Source organism: Oryzias melastigma, linkage group LG8 (genome assembly GCF_002922805.2).
Source record: "Oryzias melastigma strain HK-1 linkage group LG8, ASM292280v2, whole genome shotgun sequence".
Taxonomy (NCBI): Eukaryota; Metazoa; Chordata; class Actinopteri; order Beloniformes; family Adrianichthyidae; genus Oryzias; species Oryzias melastigma.
This window is the reverse complement of record NC_050519.1, coordinates 16,150,962-16,159,341: the sequence shown is the minus strand read 5'-3', so window position 1 is coordinate 16,159,341 and position 8,380 is coordinate 16,150,962.

The following is an 8,380-nucleotide window of genomic DNA, read 5'->3' as shown; positions in this document are numbered from 1 at the left end:
CAAAACCCAGGGGCCAGATCTGGCCCTCCAGGTAATGAAATCCTGCCCTCCAGATCCTTTTTGTGGGGATTGGATCAGGGACAGTGTGCTTGTGTTTACCTTTTTTTTCCTTCTCTGTCTTTCTCCCACTTGGTTCTCCTTCTTGATGAACACACCTATGCTTGATTGTTCCGCCTTCCTATTTTAGTCCAGGTTATCCTGCCAACTGTTGCCAGATCGTCTTGAGAGCTCACGAGTGTCACGAGCCCTCTGACCTTCACAGTTTCGTTTTTGAGCTGAAATAAATAAGGACTTTATTGGTATCATTCTGTGTTTGAATCAATATTTCATTGTTAATAATTGTTATTAATTATCTTGAGCTTGATTCTAACTTCTATCATTTTGACAAAAATCTGTTTTTTATTGAGTAAAATATTGAAAGCTATTTAAGGTTTAAGTTGATTTATTCTGAAATAATATTTCTGTTCGTTTTTATTCATAGTTGTGTTGAAAAGTAAAGTTTTTAAAGTTTTAAAAATATAGTTTAAGTTTGTTCAATAAACGTTTTTCCTGTTTGGCCCTCAACCTAAGGTGTGTTTTGGATTTTGGCCCCCTGTGCGATTGAGTTTGACACCCCTGCCCTAAATGGACATTGAAGTAAAAAAAAAATTTTTTTTTTTAAATTCAAATTACTTTTTTTTTTTCTGGTTACTCTTTGTTGCCTACCAGTCAGTATCTGGTGCACAAGATACTATCTGGTACATACCAGATGCTATCCAGTCTTATTTTCCAGTATTTTCTTTTCTTTTATTTTTTTTACTACAACGTTCCTTTAGGCGCTCTGTAATAATCTGTTTCTAAAGAAAGTTTTATTTTAAAAAAACAACTGGATTCTCTTCAACACACCTGACTCATTCTTTACGTGTACAAAATCCATCCACTAAAATCCTAAACTGTTGGAAAGTCACTTTTTTTTTTTTGCTCTAATTTGTGCCATACTTGAACAGAAAATCGATGCATGTTGGGCTGGAGAGCTGAGTTTGTAAGTTGTGTCCATGAAAACTGTGTCAAATCTTCCCTTTTGGTGCCAAACTGCTTCCCCTGCTTTTGACCCGATGCTGGGGGTCGGATGGCCCTTCAGGTGCTGCACCTGTGAGGATGGACCCGGCTACAGTCTGTTTGTTCAAAAACTCAGAAACCGTCAAACACGTTTGACCCCAACAGCGTCTATGTATGGACCTACAGCTGACGGGATTTGAAAACATTCAAATCAATCAGAGCCGCTCCACTGTGAACTCCACGGCCTGGAGGGGGGCCAGAATCGTCCGACCGCATCGCGGCACAAGCAATCTGCAGAGCTCAGTTTACTCATAATTCCACTGACAAGCAGTCGAGCTGAAAATCATTTAAAGACCCTCTCTGATGAAAAGTTTTTGACACCGTTTTTCTGACACTAGACGACATATAGAAAGAAATTTAAGCCTACTAGGACATTTCTAAGTACCTCCTTAGTCAGGTTGTTGTGAGTCAGGAGAGCAGTTGAAAAAATTGCTGTTGTATTTATGACATAGAAAATACTCTGGACAGGCCACAAGCAGGAGAGTGAGGAAACAGAGAGCTCTCAACAACGAGGAGAACACGGCACAATCCTATTTAAAAGACCACTGGGAAGGATTTTAGATTAAATCAAAATGAGTGTGACTTTAATGAGTATCCGATGCTTCTGTTAGATCCAGCTTGGCGGTTATTGTGATCTAGAAAGAGCCTGTGTGAAGAGACGACTTGAAACCAAACATCACCGTTGTTTGAAGTGCGCCTTAAAACCATCTCCAAACCAAACTGAAGGTGACCTTTCTAGATAACAGTAGACCTCAGAGACAAGCAGCACAGTGGGTGTCTTCACCGGATCACCCTTTGGTCTAATACCAATTTACAGTCAATGTCCGGAGGACAATATGGTGACCGACACGACTGCTGGTTGAAGAGTGGGACGCACTCCCAAAGCAATGTGACCAGGCTGGCGGCCAGCATGGGGAGGGGCCCCTGCCAGGCTGTTGTGGTTGTCTTTGGTTCATTGAAGCTCCTGTTTGTCTATGAAAGAATAAATCACCAAAATGTTCTTCAAACTTTAATCCAATGAAGGCCGGGCAACGCTCAGTGGCCACATGACCACTCCTCGTCATGTATCTTGTCCATGTAGCAGGTCACCAAGACCACTCCTCTTCATGGTCTTGTCTGTATAGAGGGTCACCAGGACCACTCCTCTTCTTGTATCTTTTCCATATAGAGGGCCACCAGGACCACCCCTCTTCATGGTCTTTTCTGTATAGAGGGTCACCAGAATTGCTCCTCTTCATTTGTCTTGTCCTTGACGAGGGTCACCTAGACTGTTCCTGTATCCTGTCCCTGGAGGGTCACCGGGACCACTCCTATTCATGTTCCCTGCTGCTGACAATAGTTGCGGTGGTTACTCTTCTTTATGTATCTTTTGTCCCAAAGAAGGGTCATAGGACTGCTCTTTCAAGCTTTTAGACTATGAGGAGAGTTTTAAAAACCCACAAGTTCCCACGAAATCCAAGTTCCTGATTGGTCACAGAGCCACTTTGTATTGTATTATGTGTTTCATATTAAGTATGAAGAAGTTGAACTGGTTGTACTTTGTACTTTCGCTATCAATGAATGCCCGATTTGAACATAGAGCAAACGACTTAAAAAAACGTAAAAAACTTAATCGCGACTAGTGATCATGAGCATTCCTGACCCAGAAGCCCAAAACTATGGTCTCATCTGGTTTCGTTGAAATTGACCGCTTGAACACGAGTCGACGCAGCAGGTCTGTAAGCACCTTTTGGTCCACACATTTAAAACTCTTGGATTCACGAGTAGCTACGCAAAATTATGACTATTTTCAGGCTCCACATACAAAACCCATGGCTTTCGAAAGCTCATTGAAAGTTAAACCAGGTCTAAATTTGACCTATCAGGGACCTGGATTTGGTAGTGACCTGTGGATGATGTCTCTTTTTATTCACGGAAGTGCCAATCATCTGAAAAATTGTCATGAAGGATAAACTATTTATACAGTTTGTGCTCAGGTGGAATGATATGACACCAAGTTTTGCATACGTGGGAATAGAAAGAAAAAGTCTGGAGCAAGATTCATGAGATTTGCACAGCTTTGACATTGCGCACTAATTGTAGGTGATGGACAAAAGAAAAAGAAAAGAAGAAGAAGCCCCTCCCTGTTTTTCCAAATGAACACCAGGGTAAAAGAATGCACGTCACATGCCTGCTGTGAATGGGTCTTAATGATGTAGCATCCAACAAAACATGGATTATGGTGCGGTATTATAACAGGGAGAACATATCTTGTGACTTAGGAAGTACACCTCTCTAGTATCCCAGTTGTCTGGCTTTTAATAAATCAATACAAAAAACATCAGAAGCCCGCCTTCTTTTCACCTGAATCCAGGTCACAGCAGCTGCACGTTCTGACTGAGGGTACCGTCTCCTTTTGACCGGGTTTCATAACATCGCTCCACTCAAGTGCAAAACCATCTATCATGCCCCGCTGAAGCCACAGAGGAAATGTCACATGCCCCCTCCCACCAATGCCTTCATACTGGACGCTTTCCAGACCGTCTGGCTGAACCCTCCTGCACATGGATACTGGCGAGGGGGGGCCCAGTTTTTCATTTTCTTCATAGGAACAGATCAACTCAATGAGGATTTTGTCAAACGCCAAGAATTTGAATATTTAAAAGTGCTGCTTTCTCATTTTTTGGGGGAATAATTATGTAAATCATGACCTACTTTAGGAACAAAGGGATTCAGCACAATTTCTTTAGCTTCTCAAACTGTGACTTTAAAGCCTTTGTGTTAATGCATCCTCTAAATTGCTGTATTCCTGTGAACCTCCGGTTAGATTTGATTTCTTTTTGTATTGATCCGCAAGATATATTTTCCCTGCAGTTTGCAGTTAAGCTGCACCTCGTCAATAAAGACTCAAATACCTTGAAGGACACATTGGGAAAAATGTAATCAAACAGCACAAGCTACAACTTTGAGTTGTTATAAGCGATAAAGTACAGATTTTTTTCTTCTTTTATGAAACAAGAAGAAACATTTGACGGTTGAGAGTCATGAGCTGTGGCTGACATGCTTGGGTGTAACTTGTGGAGGAGAGCGTCTGTGTGTGTTGTGATGAGGGGTGGGGTCACCAGGTCACCGAACACCTGTCAAGAAGAACAACAAAGAATACACAAAACCCACAAGGTATCACAAGAATGGATGTGAAACTTACACTTCAGTGATGCTCTCATCAAACCATACGGAGATCAATGAATCTCACCTATAGATCTATAGAATATAGATTTTCCTAATGCGGGATTGTCTAATCAAACACACATAAACCAATCAATGGAGAAAAAACAGGAACATTCAGACTTTGATGCAGGTGAGTGAAGATTATTCTTGTTGTGTGGACCAGGAATAAAAAAAGACGTTCTTCACTTCAACTCATCCTTTCCTACTTTGATTTTCCAAACTTTGGAAAATATCTCCTTAACTCCACCTGTTTTGGGGAGTATGAGGCTCATTTGGAGTTTTGCTCTTGTTTGCATTGTTAGTGGGACTCAATTAAAGGGGTTCAAGGTGGTGTACTGGTTAGTTTTCTCATCTAACCCATCAATTAGCCCATGCTTCATGTGTTAATTGATGACTCTAAATGGTCTCTGGGAGTGATGATGGGTGTGCGAGTGTGTGGCTCTTAAGGGGTGTCAAACTTAATCGCACAGGGGCCAAAATCTAAAACCCATCTTAGGTCGCTGGCCGAGCAGGATAAACATTTATTGAACAAACTAAAACTACATCTTTAAACTTTAAAAGCCAACCTGGGCCTTGACTTTGACATGTGCTCTAGATCGTGGAAGCCCCTTACCCGTTTCCCATTGATTGTCTATGGTGTTCCAAAACTCTGTGGCTGTAATATACTTTCAACCTCCGGGTGGTGCTGTGAGCACTTTCTTAACCAGCAGCTGTGGGTGAAACAACCCCTAAGTGAGTCGGCCCTGGACTTTTTTCTTTTGTGTTAGAAATTCCTTCACGGTCACTTCCGATGCTCTTAGCGGCCTTTTTTTAGCTAGCCAAGATGGAGCGACTACGGCTAACGAATAAAGTCAAAAGACCAGCTCCACGTCTCTCATTAGAATCCCAGTTTTTAGTTTTCATTGGAAGAAAGTTTGTTTTAGCTTGTTCTTGTTTTTCAATAAAAAAGGCCAGTGAGGCCTTCTGTTAAAGGTTTCAAAGACAAATGTAACTTACTTTTTATTCTTACTATTGCATGTTACCTTAATGAATACCGAATCACAATGAACAAACTTTTATTTCATGGCATGAAAAAAATATATATATTTGGCCTACGGACTGGGATCCCATTTAGATTTTGGCCATTTGAGTGAAAACGTTTGGGCGTCCCTGGGACAGAGACCTGTTCATGGTGTACCCCGCCTTCGTCCAACAGTACCAACGTTACGCTCTAGCACTCCTTTGACCCCAAAGGGATTCCACAGTCATGGATGGATAGGACTCACTCAAAGACAGTATCGAGTCTACAGCAACATGTGCCCCCAATCCCCAACCAAATCTCTGGAAGCGTCCTCTTCCACGCCATCATCATCTGTAGTATTCTCCTTCAGTTGGTACTGATTGGTACTTCTATGAATTAAACGGGACACTGTCAACACCTGTTCAATGGCTTGACGTTGGGGTGTTAGCATGTGGATAGCTACGCATACACATGGCCAGACGTGAGTTTGGACTGACTTTTATTGAAAGTGGTCGCTTGAAGTCACGTTGCCGAGGGCGATGGTGGATGTAGCTTGAGAGACAGAGAATCCAGAAGGAAAATGGAAAACATGCCAACAGTCTGTGCTTCACGGAATATTTGACTAATGTTAATTTTTTTTAACATCAACAAAGAAGTTCTGACTTACAAACGTTTAAACAAATGTGTAAACACATGAGAGGAAAACAGCTTTCTGTCCTCCAGATCCTTCAGTTCCGATTATGCAAGATGGAAGGAATCCAAATTGTTGTGTTGTTGTGTTTGTTTTCTGCACATCCCGTCATACACACAGCCATGAGGCACACATAGATCATCTACAGAGGAGACCAGCCTGCAAACAAATGTCCCCGCTTATGCAGGGACGTAAAGTGTTTCTAAATGTAGAAGAGAAAGTGGGTGAGTCCAACTGTGCGGCCCACGGCAACACGCACAGCCCCCCCCCCAAGAGTCCTCCGACAGACGAGGAGCCGGAGGACATCCACCACCTGGATTAGCAGACATCGTACACAGAGGTGGAGCGAGGCGGGAGCCCGCCAAGAGACCGCCACCTGAGAGTTCTGAACGCCCAGACCGAGGTCACCACGACCCAAAAGGGGGTCCGGCACAAACCCCAACCAGTATGAGGGCACAGCTGAGAGTTGTTGGCCCCCAACACGCAAAAATTACCTCCTAAAATCCTAAGGAGCAGCCAATGAAGCATTTAGTTAGTAATTATCAAGGTCATCCACCATTCATCTCCAGTACAGGAGCAGATCTCTTCTGGCAGCACATGGAAAAGTCGCTCCTGATGTGTTTTGAAGGAGCAAATGGAAGCAGAAAGACGAGTTGTGGTCATCATGCTGCATTTATTATGCAATGTTTTATTCATCTTTATGTAGCACAACTTTGCTTCACCTGAAAGCTTTATTTTAGTCCACCGCCAACAGGTAAAGTACTGGAATGAGAGGATTAGCACGCCGTTCTGCACGGGGACCCAAAGGTGGAGAGTGAATGCAGCAGCTGTGAGGAGGTGAAGAAATGTGTCGTTATGCGATTTAACAAAACATGCAGGCCTGTGAATCTGGAATAACCAGATTGTTGCTGTCCAGGAAATATAATCATATTGTTATTGTTGTAGTTCTATAAAGTTCATGGAAAAACTGAAGAACGTGGTCAAATTTCAGAGGAATTTAAGAGAAAACATAAAAAAACATCTTTTAACCCAGAAATGTTTGTTTCAAAATGGATCTCTGTTGCTTGTCACCTTTTTAATCAACCGATCGATCGATCAATCGACCGACAAATCAATCAATCTATCGATCGATCGACCGACAGACCGACAAATCCATCAATCAGTCAGTCAGTAAGTCCGTCCATCCTTCCGTCCGTCAACCAATCAATCAACCAATCAATTAATAATTCAATGAGACACTCAATCAATCAATAAACCAATCAATAAACCAACCAATCAATCAATTAATAATTCAATCAGACAATCAATCAACGAATCAATTAATCAATCAGACAATAAATAAACCAATCAAACAACCAATAACAAGTAATCAACCAATAAATCTATAAATCAACAAAATCGATCAATGAACTATTCAAAACTGTAATCAACCAAATAAATAATCAATCCAACATATTCAAAAAGCAACAAACCAATCAATCAACACAAACAACCACCATTCATACAATCAATCAACCAACCAATTAAACAACTGTTTACAAAAATAACCAATCTACCAATCAATCAAACAAACATACAAGTGTTCCAAACAATCAATCAATCAACAAATTTAACTAATCAATCAGTTAACTATTCAAAAAGGCAATCGAAACAAATCAATGAAACAATTCAAAAAAATTATCAATTAATCCCTTATTCAAAAAAGTAAACAATCAACCAATGAAAAACAATCAAGATAAATCATTTAACAATAAAACTATGTTTAATTGATTTAACAACAACTCAAAAAAGAAATCAACCAATAAATTTATCAATCTACTAAATCAACCAATCAGCTATTAAGAAGGCAGTAAACCAATCAACCAAACAACTACTAAAAAAACAAACCAATCAATCAATAAATGAACCAACCATTCATTAAAACCAATCAACCAAATCAATTAAACAACAATTAAAACAGTTAACCAATCAATTAACTATTTAAAAAAGAAATTAGCAAATTAATATATGAATCAACAAAATCAATCAATGAACTATTAAAAAGTGATATATCAATCAATTAAACAACTCTTGAAAAGAAATCAACCAGTTAATTACCAATTTAAAAAGGCAATCAAAAAAACAGTCAACCAAGGATCAATCAAGTAATCATTCCACCAGTCCAACAGATATTCTGTCTTTTCTTTCTTTCTGATATTGTTAAACTTAAAACTAAGTCAACTTTTTAATTGAAAACTTAACAAGATAAAATACCAGATGCTTGTTTGAAGTTTGAACTAATGTCTTCTGTTCTTCCTCCAAACTTCCAGTCTGTGTTTGTTTTCACCTCATCCTCACATCTGCATCTGGAAGCCGTCATCCTGGTTCAGTCTGATGAGGGAGAT